Consider the following 12168-nt stretch of genomic DNA (forward strand, 5'->3'; position numbering starts at 1 on the left):
GGCTTTTATAATGCCCACTGCTTTATGTTTCCTTATGGCTTTTTCCCCTGCTTGTCCTTAGATAATAAAGTTAACTCTTGCTCATTTTAAAAAGCCTGGTACATATTTTAAATATTTCTTAATCTACAGGCTCCCCTCCATTTCTTTCTCTTCCTTACAATTTACCTGTTGGAGAACCTGGGCCTTTTGACCTGTAGCCTTTCCAGAGTCTGGATTTTGGTGATTGAATATTCAAAGGTGACAAGATCATGGTTCTCTGAGGATTGCCTTCCTCAGGCGATTGGCTTCCTTATGGCGTAGGGAAGCTACTGGTCTTCTTGATGCGGTTTTGGGCCCTGTGGTGGCTTTAAGTCATTTGGTGGCACTGTTCTGCTTTCCTGGTTGCGATGCTAATGGTTACAGGCCCATATATAGGCATTTTTTGTTTGTCTACCTTTTCCTTTAAAAACAATTTGTACAAATGTGTGAGGTACATGTGAAATTTAGTTACGTGTGTAATGCATAATAAAGAAGTCAGAGCGTTTAGGGTGTCCACCACCCACGTACAGCACATGTTTGTTAACTGTAGTCATCCTACTCTGCTATCAAATATTGAATTTATTCCTTCTAACTCTGTGTTCATACCATTTAACCCACCTTTCTTCATCGTTTCTTCTCCCCAGTCACCCTTCCCAGCCTCGGTTATCTGTCTTTCTTTACTCTCTACTTATTTTTTGTTTTTTTGAGAGAGAGTCTCACACTGAAGCCCAGGTTGGAGTGCAGTGGTGCAGTCTCGGCTCACTGCAACCTCCACCTCCTGGGCTCAAGTGATTCTCCTGCCTCAGCCTCCCGAATAGCTGGGATTACAGGCATACACCGCCAGGCCTGGCTAATTTTTGTATTTTTAGTAGAGACAGGATTTCACCATGTTGGCCAGGCTGGTCTCGAACTCCTGATCTCAAGTGATTTGCCCACCTCTGCCTCCCAAAGTGCTGGGATTACAGGTGTGAGCCACCATGCCTGGCCAAATTTTGTTACTTTATGTAGAACTACTTTTATATTGAGAGCCATACTTGTGGCCTCAACTTACTTGCAGGTTACTCTGGAAGCCAACTCCTATGAAGGCAGGGGACTCAGATTATCATTTGTCCATCTTAATTATGAAGGCCAGCTTTCATTTGCTGTGAAAACAACACGGATAATTTGGGAGACCATAATACATTCTGAAATAGTTAATTCAAGTAAAGTATGTTAAAAATGAGGGTTTTTTTCCCCCCTGACTGTACCCTCAAGATTTTATTGTCTTCATCATAAAAGATGATGCTTAGAACTAATTTGGCTCTTTCTCTTCTTTTCTCCTCCCAGTTCAAAATGCTTGCATCTCTTAACAGCCAGCTTTCTCTTATATTTGCAATTGGGCTCAAAGCACTGAAGCCTCAGCACAATCTTCTTTTTAGATGTAGCCTTTTCCCAGAATTCCAGAAAATGGGTTTAGTATTCCCACCATAGCCACTCTGCTTCCTGTCATAATGCTGCTTACCCTGGGCATACATAGAATCCTTGTAATAGAGGCAAGAGGCAGAGAAATTCTAGACAGACAGGGGCCAGTCCCTGGTGAAACCTCACCATCAAAAACCAAAACGAAAAAACATCCTGAAACCCGCAGCCCACAGTGAGAACTTCTATTCCTGTTTGCCCACTCTCTTCTGGTTGGTTCTTTCTGATTAATGCCTTTTTACCAATTGAATGCTGCCTTTTTCAGAACTACCTATGACCTGCCCTGCCCTGTTCCTGTGCCTATAAAGACCCCAGACTCAGTTGGGGGAGAGGGAGAGGGAGCGGGAGCCTGACTTCAGGGAAGATAACCTGCATTTCCCATCCCCTCTCCACCTCCTCTTTCTGCTGAGAGCTGTTTTCATTGTTCAGTAAAATTCTCTGCCTTCACCATCCTTCAGCTATCCACGTGACCTCATTCTTCTTGGATGCTGGACAAGAAGTTGGGTCCCATCAACCGTGGGTACCCAGAAAGGCTGCCACACCAGCCCTTTGCCCTATCCAGTGGAGGGCAGCCGACCCATGCGATGAGGCAAGGGGCCAACTGAGCTGTTAACACACCGCTGTCCATGGACAGTGGAACTAAAGGAACACTGTAACACCGCTCTGGGGCTTCAGGGTCGCGGGCACCCTCACCTGGAAGCCACTTCAAGGGCCAACTGAGCTGCTAATACACTGCTGCCTGCGGATGGCAGAACTAAAGGAGCACTGTATCACCCCCTCTGGGGCTTCGGGGTCATGGGCATCCTCACCTGGGTGCAGCTGTGTTCCCCTTGAGGCGACATGCCTGGTCTGGCCATGGGCCCCGCACGGAGCTTGCTTCTGTGTTGGCGTCTGGACCCGCTGGCCAGGTCCCGCACTTGTTTGCTCATGTGTTCCCTCTACAAGGTGTTGAGTGTGGCGGCCGAGTAGAGGGGGCACCCCTGCTGGGAGTCCAGTGAAGGGGCTGAGAAAAATCCTGCATCACTTGCTCTTCTTGTACTGTGTCATTTTGTAGGGTTGGTGCTTGCCACACTTGTTACGGAAAGTTTGATGGTTTTTAGGAATGTTCACCATGTTTATAGGAGTGCTATGGGAACAGAAAGAAAAATGAGTTTTTTTAAGTGTCCTAAAATACTGTTAGTCTCTGCCTCTTGCCCCTTTAGTGGAACTTTTCGATTATGCAGAATTACAACTTGCTGAAGCCCAGTTGAGGTAGCTTTGAAGGAATTTTATTTCTTCTTTTGCCTCTATTCAGAGGGTGGGGAATTTTGTGACTATGTAAATTTGCTAAGGAGACATGATTTCAGATTCTTATCTTTCCCAGGACTCAAGTGGCTCTTGCTTTGCCACTTTTTTTGCTGTTGTTTTTGAGACAGGGTCTTACTCTCTCATTCAGGCTGGAGTGCAGCGGTGTGATCTTGGCTCAGTGTAACCTCCGCCTACCAGGTTCAAGTGATTTTCCCACGTCAGCCTCCCGAGTAGCTGGGAGTACAGGCATGCGTCACCACGCCTGACTAATTTTTTTTTGTATTTTTTGGTAGAGATGGTGTTTCACCATGTTGTCCAGGCTGGTCTTGAACTCCTGACCTCAAGTGATCTGCCCCCTTTGGCCTCCCAAAGTGCCGGGATTACAGGCGTGAGCCATCACCTCCAGCCAATTTTGTATTATTTTGAATAACAAAGGGCATTTTTGTTACTCCCTGCAATGGAGTAGTTTTTACATTAATGCCTTTTCTTTTTGAAAAGTGACTTTGATAAAGATGTAAAAAAACTTTGTAAAATTTTGTTTGATAACCTTTTATGAGTTAAAAACAAATTTTAATTCAGATTATATGGCCAATTCTTAATATGAGACCAGGTACAGTGGCTTACACCTGTAATCCCAGCACTTTGAGAGGCCAAGGCGGGCAGATGGCTTGAGTTTAGGAGATCCAGACCAATGTAGGCAACAAGGTGAAACCCCGTCTCTACTTAAAAAAGAAAAAAAGAATTGGGAGGCCGAGACGGGCGGATCACGAGGTCAGGAGATCGAGACCATCCTGGCGAACACAGTGAAACCCCGTCTCTACTAAAAATACAAAAAACTAGCCGGCGAGGTGGCGGGCGCCTGTAGTCCCAGCTTCTCGGGAGGCTGAGGCAGGAGAATGGCGTAAACCCGGAGGCGGAGCTTGCAGTGAGCTGAGATCCGGCCACTGCACTCCAGCCTGGGTGACAGAGCGAGACTCCGTCTCAACAACAAAAAAAAAAAAAAAAAAAAAAAAAAAAAAGAAAAAAAGAAAAGCTGAGAGTGGAGGTGCGTGCCTGTAGTCCCAGCTACTCGGGAGGCTGAGCCTGGGGGGCGGAGGTTGCAACGAGCCAAGATCATGACCCTGCATTCTAGCCTGTCTGACAGAGCGAGACCCTGCCTCAAACAAACAAACAAACAAATACATTCGTTTGGCTGTGTCTTCCGCCTGAAACCAGATTGGGATCTCTTAGTACTATAGCTCACATAGCATTCAGGTAGATGGAGCTAGAAAAATAAGCCCAGGTGTGCATTTTCCTTCAGGACTTTTTAACACTAAGATAGAATATATAAGTATCTCATCAACCTTATCCCTTTAAGTAAATCTTTAGTAGGAACCTAAATTGTAAATTTCTTCCTTCTCTATCCCAAAATATAGATGCATGTCCTCATTTAATTTTAGTCATTCTTGGTGAATGTGATAATTAGGGTAAAGTACAATGAGGTGTGCAAATTGGATGGTGAATTCAGTAAATGTAACAGCTGATCAGGGCTTCTCTTCTCAGTGTCACTTTATGAAGGTGTTCTGATATACTGATATATTCTTGAGTTTCCTCCCTGCCTCCACTTTTTTCTTTTCTGTCTTTCTGCCCTTGTTGAAAGATATTAACTCCTACAGTGTTGCTGTGAGTAGAGTATCAGGATATTGATCTTAGGGGAGGCGAACTAATTATAGACTTTTTTTTTCATTTTATGAGGATATTCTTCATAATAGGAATATAGAATACATGACATATACTTGAGATTACTTTTGTTAATCCCTTTAAGAATGGAGCACTTTACCTTGCTTAACAAGAAGGAAATAATTGATTCAGATGCTGCATGCTGTGCAAGGTGAGTTTTGAATGCAGTGAGGCATATATGCAGTGGTCTGACTTCTGTAAGCCTCACTCAACTGACTTTCCTTTGGTTCTTAAAGTTTCGCTGAGGACTAGCTGGGCACGGTGGCTCATGCCTGTAATCTCAGCATTGTGGGAGGCTGAGGCAGGTGGATCACCTGAGGTCGGGAGTTCAAGACCAGCTTGACCAACATGGAGAAACCCTGTCTCTACTAAAAACACAGAATTAGTCAGGCGTGTTGGCACATGCCTGTAATCCCAGCTATGCGGGAGGCTGAAGCAGGAGAATCGCTTGAACCTGGGAGACCCAAGTTGCGGTCAGCTGAGATCATGCCATTGTGCTCCAGCCTGGGCAACAAGAGTGAAACTCCGTCTCAAAAAAAAAAAAAATGTTACACTGAGGACTAAACTCTAACCCTTTTTCTCTCTTGCCCAAATTCTTATCTCAGGGATCTAGGGAGTCACACCCTACAAACCCTGTAAATTTCGTCAGATGGGTTTTATTTAACTCTATGTAATATGCCTTACTTTTCAGCCTGACTCTGGCATAATATCACATGACAGATAAGAAAAATCAAAATATTTTACCCTAAAATACCTTTTTTTTTTTTTTCATATCTTAAAATGGCCCTGCAAAGTCATCTTTTATGGGGGGAATATTTGCATCTGAGAGTCTATCACCTTTTGAAGGTCTAGATAGGAGACATTTGCCATTTATTTGTCTCTAAGGGTGGCCACCTGTAAGACCTTGTCTACAGAATAACCTTGGTCTCCACATCCCCCCAGACAGTTCTGTTGATTCCAGGTCTTAGATAATAACTCTTTTGAGCAATTGTCAATCAGAAAATCTTGGAAATCATCTATGACCTGTGTGACCCCCGCACCCCCACCTGCTCTCCAATTATCCTACTTTGCTGCACCAATCCAATATATACCTCACATGTACTGACTGATGTCTTATATTTCCCTAAAACCTATACAATCAAACTGTAACCCAGCAACCCTGGGCAGGTGTTCTCAGGACCTCGTGAGACTGTATCTGAAGCCATGCCATATTTAGCACATAATAAACTTCTTTAAATATTTTGGAGTTTGACTCTTTTTGTTGACAACACAAAAATACCATTGAACCTTACATTTCATGGTATAGGGAAGTGTCATCCCAAAGACTCTCAAGATGGCTAAATAGTACAAAGGAGAACTTTTTTTGGTGATACTGGTATGTAAGCTGAGAAGAGGAAGTCTCCAGCATAGACTGAAGGTGCTCTCTCTCTTTAGAGGAAAAGGACAGACTGTATTTTATGCCTTACCAGTTCTGTATTACACAATGGAGTCATACATATTCAGCAGGTTTGGGGGGAAAGCTATACATATTTATGAGGGGAGCCGAATACATGCATAATGAATAAACATATATGTAACATATATCCCATATTCACTTTGTGGTGGGGTTTTAGCATTAAAATGAGGTGGAATTTCACTATTTATGTCAAAAGGTGAACAATAGCACACAAAGACTTTGTGCAGCCTCTATAAGCTAGCTGAAACTGGTTACTGGTCTCTGGTAGCTTATCAGAAAAGAATGTTTATAAGGCCCATCATCTGTCCAATCAAGCGGCCTGGGTTGTAAATCAGTTCTGATAATTTGCCTGATAGCTCCTATTGTTAAGGAGTTAAACAAGAAGGTGGTTATTCTTGTAGCCGTAGGAATTTAGAAAAATGCCACGCCAGCCAGGCCCTGAACCCTTGACCCACAGGTAACTGTTTCCTTAACCTTAGGGTTTGTCTTAGTTGATGAAGGGGCATCATTTTGATCTTGCAGGTCACAGGAGGAAAAAAAGCTCTTCCACTACCCTCTTAGGCTCAGTAGCTGAGGACTGTGAATCAAAATGATAAAGGACAGATTAGCAGGAATAAAAAAATACATATAATTACATATAGATATACAGGATTTAGCAAATAAATGTGACTTAATGACACACTTAGAATTTGGGGCTTCTATACCATCTTAACAAAGGGAATGAAATATAGAGAAGAGTCTTGTTAGACAAAGAAGAAAAGGTTTGGGGCTTCTTGATGGGGTAAGTTGTGGGAAAGGGACTAAAAAGGATACAGTAAATAAGGGTCATTTGTAAGGTTTTTTAAAATGCAAACTAGAGTCTTTTCAGGTGCCAAGAGTTGTCTTCAGAGTAGTTCTCTTCCTGATACTGGAGAGGGAGACACCTTTACAAATGGAACTTTATGTTCTGTTTTTAGTAAGATGGGGAAGGACAGGGAGCTTTTTTTCTGTGTCTCCTTTTTCTTAAATGCTTTCAGCTCAAAATAGTCCTTATGCTATAGTGGCATATTTTTGGATGGTATATTCTTGTCCCCTTCCATGAGTAAGTGAGTTTCGAGGTGACTAATGATATTACACCAGACTTTGTAAGGGCCATATTTGGACCTGCAATGAGTTCTGTCGTATTTGAACTCAGAACATTAATTTTTCTTTTGCTGTTTTTCACTTAAAAAGATACTAATTTCAAAGTATGTTTTATAATGTGTGCAATATAGTACTGTAGTACTGCATACATATGATTTATATGTAACTGCATGTATTTGGGGTACATGAGGGCTTTTCTGTTCTTTGCTTTTGTTTTTACTGGTGAGTACCTTCATAAAATGTCTAGTGGCCACTGGTCTGTGAACTTATTTGTGTTTATTAATGTACAAATAATGTTCAAACCTTTTATTTAAGTGTTAATGTGTATTTCTGTATAATTTGTATATTTCAGTGGAGGGTGGTCTTTCCAACTTCATGTGTATTCTTTGAAGCAAAAATTCCTCTTGGTATCTGACAGGCATCTAAGCTTATATTGTATGCATGATAGGAACAAAATAAATATTCATTAATGAATTTCAAAAATAATATATAAAAGGAAATTGTTGATTTTCATCATTTACTCCAGAAATTTTTATGGATTAATTACATAGCAGTTAGAAATGGTGATGGTAGATTGAGTAGATAAGTTAGAAGTTGACATATTGCAAAGTAATAGGTGACACCTACAAAAGAAAGAGAAGAATGAATAGGTATGGCTTACTGAGATTATTTATCACTGGACCACACAGCTTGATGGAGCTTGGTAACCCCTAGCTTAGGGCGTTATTATTTTGAAGCAAAGGGCAGTGATAGATGATATCCAGTAATGACCCTGTCTTTACTTTGACCTTGGACAAGCCATTTAATCTTTCTTATCCTCAGTTTCCTCTTTTATAAAATGAAATGACAGGGCTAGAAAGCTTTTGATGTCTTCTAAAAATTTGAAATTCTACATGTACTCTGATTATCTGAGGCAGTCACCTACAAAGTCACTTAGATTCGCTATATTCTATGTAATAAGAAAGATAAGCATGTCATGGAAACATTTTCATTAGAATGATTACTTGTTTTTCTTTTCTTTCCTTTCTTTTTTTTTTTTGATGAAAAATGATTTGGGATGTGGTTCAGTTTTTTGAGATTAAAAGGGCAAATTTGGATGAATAGGTGAAAGCTATAATGAATTAAAGTTTTATAATAATAACATGGCATTTGTGATATGGAAATTTTAAAGTAATGAACTCCCTGCATCTGATGAAATAAAGCAGAAGCCACGTGACCACTTATCGGGGATATTGTAGAAAATATTGACCAGTTGGGTAAAATCCATTCAAACAGGCAACCTTCCTATCCAAGAGAAACTCCCCTGATGTTGGGGAACTCTTTGAGGTTACATAAAGCAAGTTAGGCAGGTAGATAGGGAGCTACTGTTTATGGCATCTGTGTCCTCTTAAGTTAGTCGTAATCTTGGGATGATGCCTTCCAAGGAGCTTGTGAGGATGCAGCCTTACCACTGCTGCTGGGGAACTCTTTCCTCTTGCTCTGTTTTGGTGTCAGGCTTTGAGAGTTTCTTCTTTTTTTTCTTAATGTCTTATCCAACAAAGGTAATTATTTACAGTTTGGACTATTTTCTTTCACAGTGTACCTTTTCTACGCATGTATCTTTCAAAATCTACAATTTTCTATGCATGTACCTTCTTTATGAAAATTGGACATAGTTACATCCTGTTCAATAACTTGCTACTTTCGTGTAACCATATATTGTGGACACATTTCCTTGTCAGCACTTGTAGATCTCTATAATTCTCTGTTTATAAAGTACTTACTGCATGGCAGCACTTTTAAAGTGCTTTTCACATATTAACAACATTTAACCCTCATGACAACCTCATGAGGTAGGAACTTCTATTACAGGTGAAGACGCTGAAGCACAGAGAGGATAAGTAATTCCCCTACAGTTATATAGTTAGTAAATAGCAGAGCCAGTGTTGGAACCCAGGCAGCTTGGCTTAAGTCTGGGGGCTAACCATTTTACTACCCTGCTTCTCAAATGACTGTAAGGTTCCTTTATGCGCCTATGGCATGATTCATATTAGCTACTCCTCATGGTTGTACTTTGAGTTCTCACCTGTTTCCTTTTTGCTACTACAATGTGCCAGGCATATTCTAAGTCTGATAACATCCTTTTGGACTGAAATACACAAAAATCCCCATCTTTATGACATTCATGCTCTGGAGGAAGGAGGTGGTTGGAGACAGACTACTAAACGGTTAAATAAGAAAATTACATTGGCCTGGCACAGTGGCTCATGCCTGTAATCCCAGCACTTTGGGAGGCCGAGATGGGCAGATCACTTGAGCTTAGGAGTTTAGGACCAGGCTGGGCAAAACCCTGTGTCTAAAAAACAAAAAACAAAAATCAAAAAGTATCTGGGTAATGGTGGCGTGTGCCTGTAGTCCCAGCTCCTTGGGAGGCTGAGGCAGGAGGATCACTTGAGCCTGGGAGGTGGAGGTTTCAGTGAGCTGAGATGGAGCCACACCCTAAAAAAAAAAAAAAGGAAAGAAAGAGAAAGGAAGGAAGGAAGGAAGGAAAGAAAGAGAGAGAGAGAGAGAAGGGAAAGGAAAGGAAGGGAAGGGGAGGGGAGGGAAGGGGAGCCAGACCCGAAAAGAAAGAAAGAAAGAAGGAGGGGGGGAGGGAGAGAGGGGGAGGGGAGGGGAGGCCAGACCCGAAAAGAAAAAGAAAGAAAGAAAGAAAGAGGAAAAGAAAGAAGCCAGACCCGAAAAGAAAGAAAGAAAGAAAGAAAGAAAGAAAAAGGAAAAGAGAAAAGCCAGACCCAGAAAGAAAGAAAGAAGAAAGAAAGAAAGAAAGAGAAAGGAAAAGAAAGAAGCTAGACCCGAAAAGAAAGAAAGAAAGAAAGAGAAAGGAAAAGAGAAAAGCCAGACCCAGAAAGAAAGAAAGGAAGAAAGGAAGAAAGAAAGAAAGGAGCCAGAGTCGAAAAAAGAAAAAAAGAGAAAGATACATAGAGCCAGACCCGAAAATAGAAAAAGGAAGAAAGAAAGGAAGAGAAAGAAAAGAGAGAAAGAAAGGGAAGGAAGGAAGGAAAGAAAGAAAGAAAAATAAATTACATGGTAGAGGAGTAGATGAGAAGTACTATGAAAAAGAAATAGGCCAGGCGTGGTGACTCACGCCTGTAATCCCAACACTTTGGAAGGCTGAGGCAGGCAGATCACTCGATGTCAGTAGTTCGGCCAGCCTGGTCAACATGGTGAAACCCTGTCTCTACTAAAAATACAAAAATTAGCTGGGCGTGGTGGAACGTGCCTGTAATCCCAGCTACTTGGGAGGCTGAGGCAGGATAATTGCTTGAACCCGGGAGACGGAGGTTGCAGTGAGCTGAGATCATACCACTGCACTCCAGCCTGGGCTAAGAAGCAAGACTCCGTCTAAAAAAAAAAAAAAGAAGAAGAAGAAATAAAGCATGGAAGCAGCCAGTGGTATTGCTGTGGGTGTAAGGGATTTAAGCAGGTAAGAGGGTGATATGAGCAAAGTTGAGGCAGATGAAGGAAAGTGAACCACGTGGACATCTGGGCCAAGAACGTATCAGTGGAGAAACGGCAGGTGCCAGGGCTTAATGTCAAGTGCATGCATGACTTTTTTTCAGGAACACTCAGAAGGCCTCTGTGGCTGGAACAGAGTGAATGAGGAAAGAGTGGGAGAAGATAAGGGAAGGAACACAGAAGGGAGGGATGCCCAGGTAGTTAGAGCTTCGTAGGCGATTCTTATGAACTGTTCTTATGAGATGATGATATATGAAACGATTTTGAGGAGAGGAGTACCACGTTCTGGCTTCTGTTTTAAAACAACCACTGCTGTGTTGAGACCAAAGTCTAAGGGAATGAAGATGGAAGGCAGCAGGGAAAAAGCGTTACTGGCTTAGACCACGGTGGTAGCTGTGGGGGTGGTGATAAGTGGTTTAAACCTGGACATATTTCTGAGGTATGTTGAAACGTGGTATATTTCTGAGTGGGATTTGCTGATGGATTGAGTGTAAGAGAAGTTAAAAGTAATTCTAAGAGTTACGGGAAGAACTGGAAGGATGGACTTGCTGTTAACTGATTGGGATTAATTTGCACAAATGACTTGACACTGAATTTTTAAATCAAAGAACAAACTTATGGCCTTTAGTGCTTTAGATACAGCTTTTAAGTCACTAGCCTGAGAAGCTAGGTAGTATGTATTCTTCATTATCTTGAAGGATTGTAGTTTCAGTTGTAGAGAAGTGGAAACATGTGTCATAGAGACAAGCTGTCTATCAGGTGACATAAATAGGTGTTGACAGTAATTTTCAGGGTGTGAAAGGTTCGGTTTGGCAGGTTCAGGAATTTGATTTTTTAGGTTTACCTAGAGTTAAATGGGCCCAGGCACAGAACTCATAAGTAACCAGTCTCATCCATTCAGTTTGTCATGGAGCCCCATCAGACCATAGCCAACAGCAGCCAGCCTCCCAGCATGACAAGGATCTCTCCCCTTACCTTGCTGCCAGGGCATCTGGGGAAAGATTTCCAGGGAGGATGACCTGTAGCAGCCAGCCTGGTAGGATTCAGAAGCATCTTCTTCTCTCTCTTTTTAAAAATATTAATTTTTACTTTAAAAAAATGTTTTTTTGAGATGGAGTCGTGCTCTGTTCCCCTGGCTGGAGTGTAGTGGCACAGTCCAAGCTCACTGCAACCTCGACCTTCTAGGCTCAAACTCTTCCTGCACCTCAGCCTCTTGAGTAGCTGGGACTACAGGTGTGTACCATCTTGCCTGGCTATGAGAACCATCTCCTTCTCCTTTCTTTTCTTTTCTTTTCTTTCTTTTTTTTTTTTGGAGACAGAGTCTTGCTCTGTCGCCCAGGCTGGAGTGCAGTGGCACCATCTCGCTCAATGCAACCTCTGCCTCCCAGGTTCAAGCGATTTTCCTGCCTCAGCCCCCTGAGTAGCTGGGATTGCACCTGTGCACCATGACACCCGGCTAATTTTTTTTTGTATTTTTAGTAGAGATCGGGTTTGGTCATGTTGGCCAAGCTGGTCTCAAATTCCTGACCACGCACACCCGCCTCTGCTTCCCAAAGTGCTAGGATTACAGGTGTGAGCCACTGCGTCTGGCTGACAAGCATCTTCTTATAAAC

The 12168-nt window shown here is 42.1% G+C and overlaps 1 protein-coding gene and 1 pseudogene across 3 annotated transcripts in view; one reads left to right on the plus strand and one right to left on the minus strand.

Annotated features, from left to right (window-relative positions):
• Positions 1–12168, plus strand: part of CDKAL1 (CDK5 regulatory subunit associated protein 1 like 1) — a 723350-nt gene that overhangs the window by 191798 nt on the left and 519384 nt on the right. The window lies entirely within an intron of this gene.
• Positions 1286–2589, minus strand: LOC117086786 (annotated as a pseudogene).

The sequence above is a fragment of the Trachypithecus francoisi genome, unplaced genomic scaffold (assembly GCF_009764315.1).
Source record: "Trachypithecus francoisi isolate TF-2019V2 unplaced genomic scaffold, Tfra_2.0 Lachesis_group10, whole genome shotgun sequence".
NCBI classification, from domain to species: Eukaryota; Metazoa; Chordata; class Mammalia; order Primates; family Cercopithecidae; genus Trachypithecus; species Trachypithecus francoisi.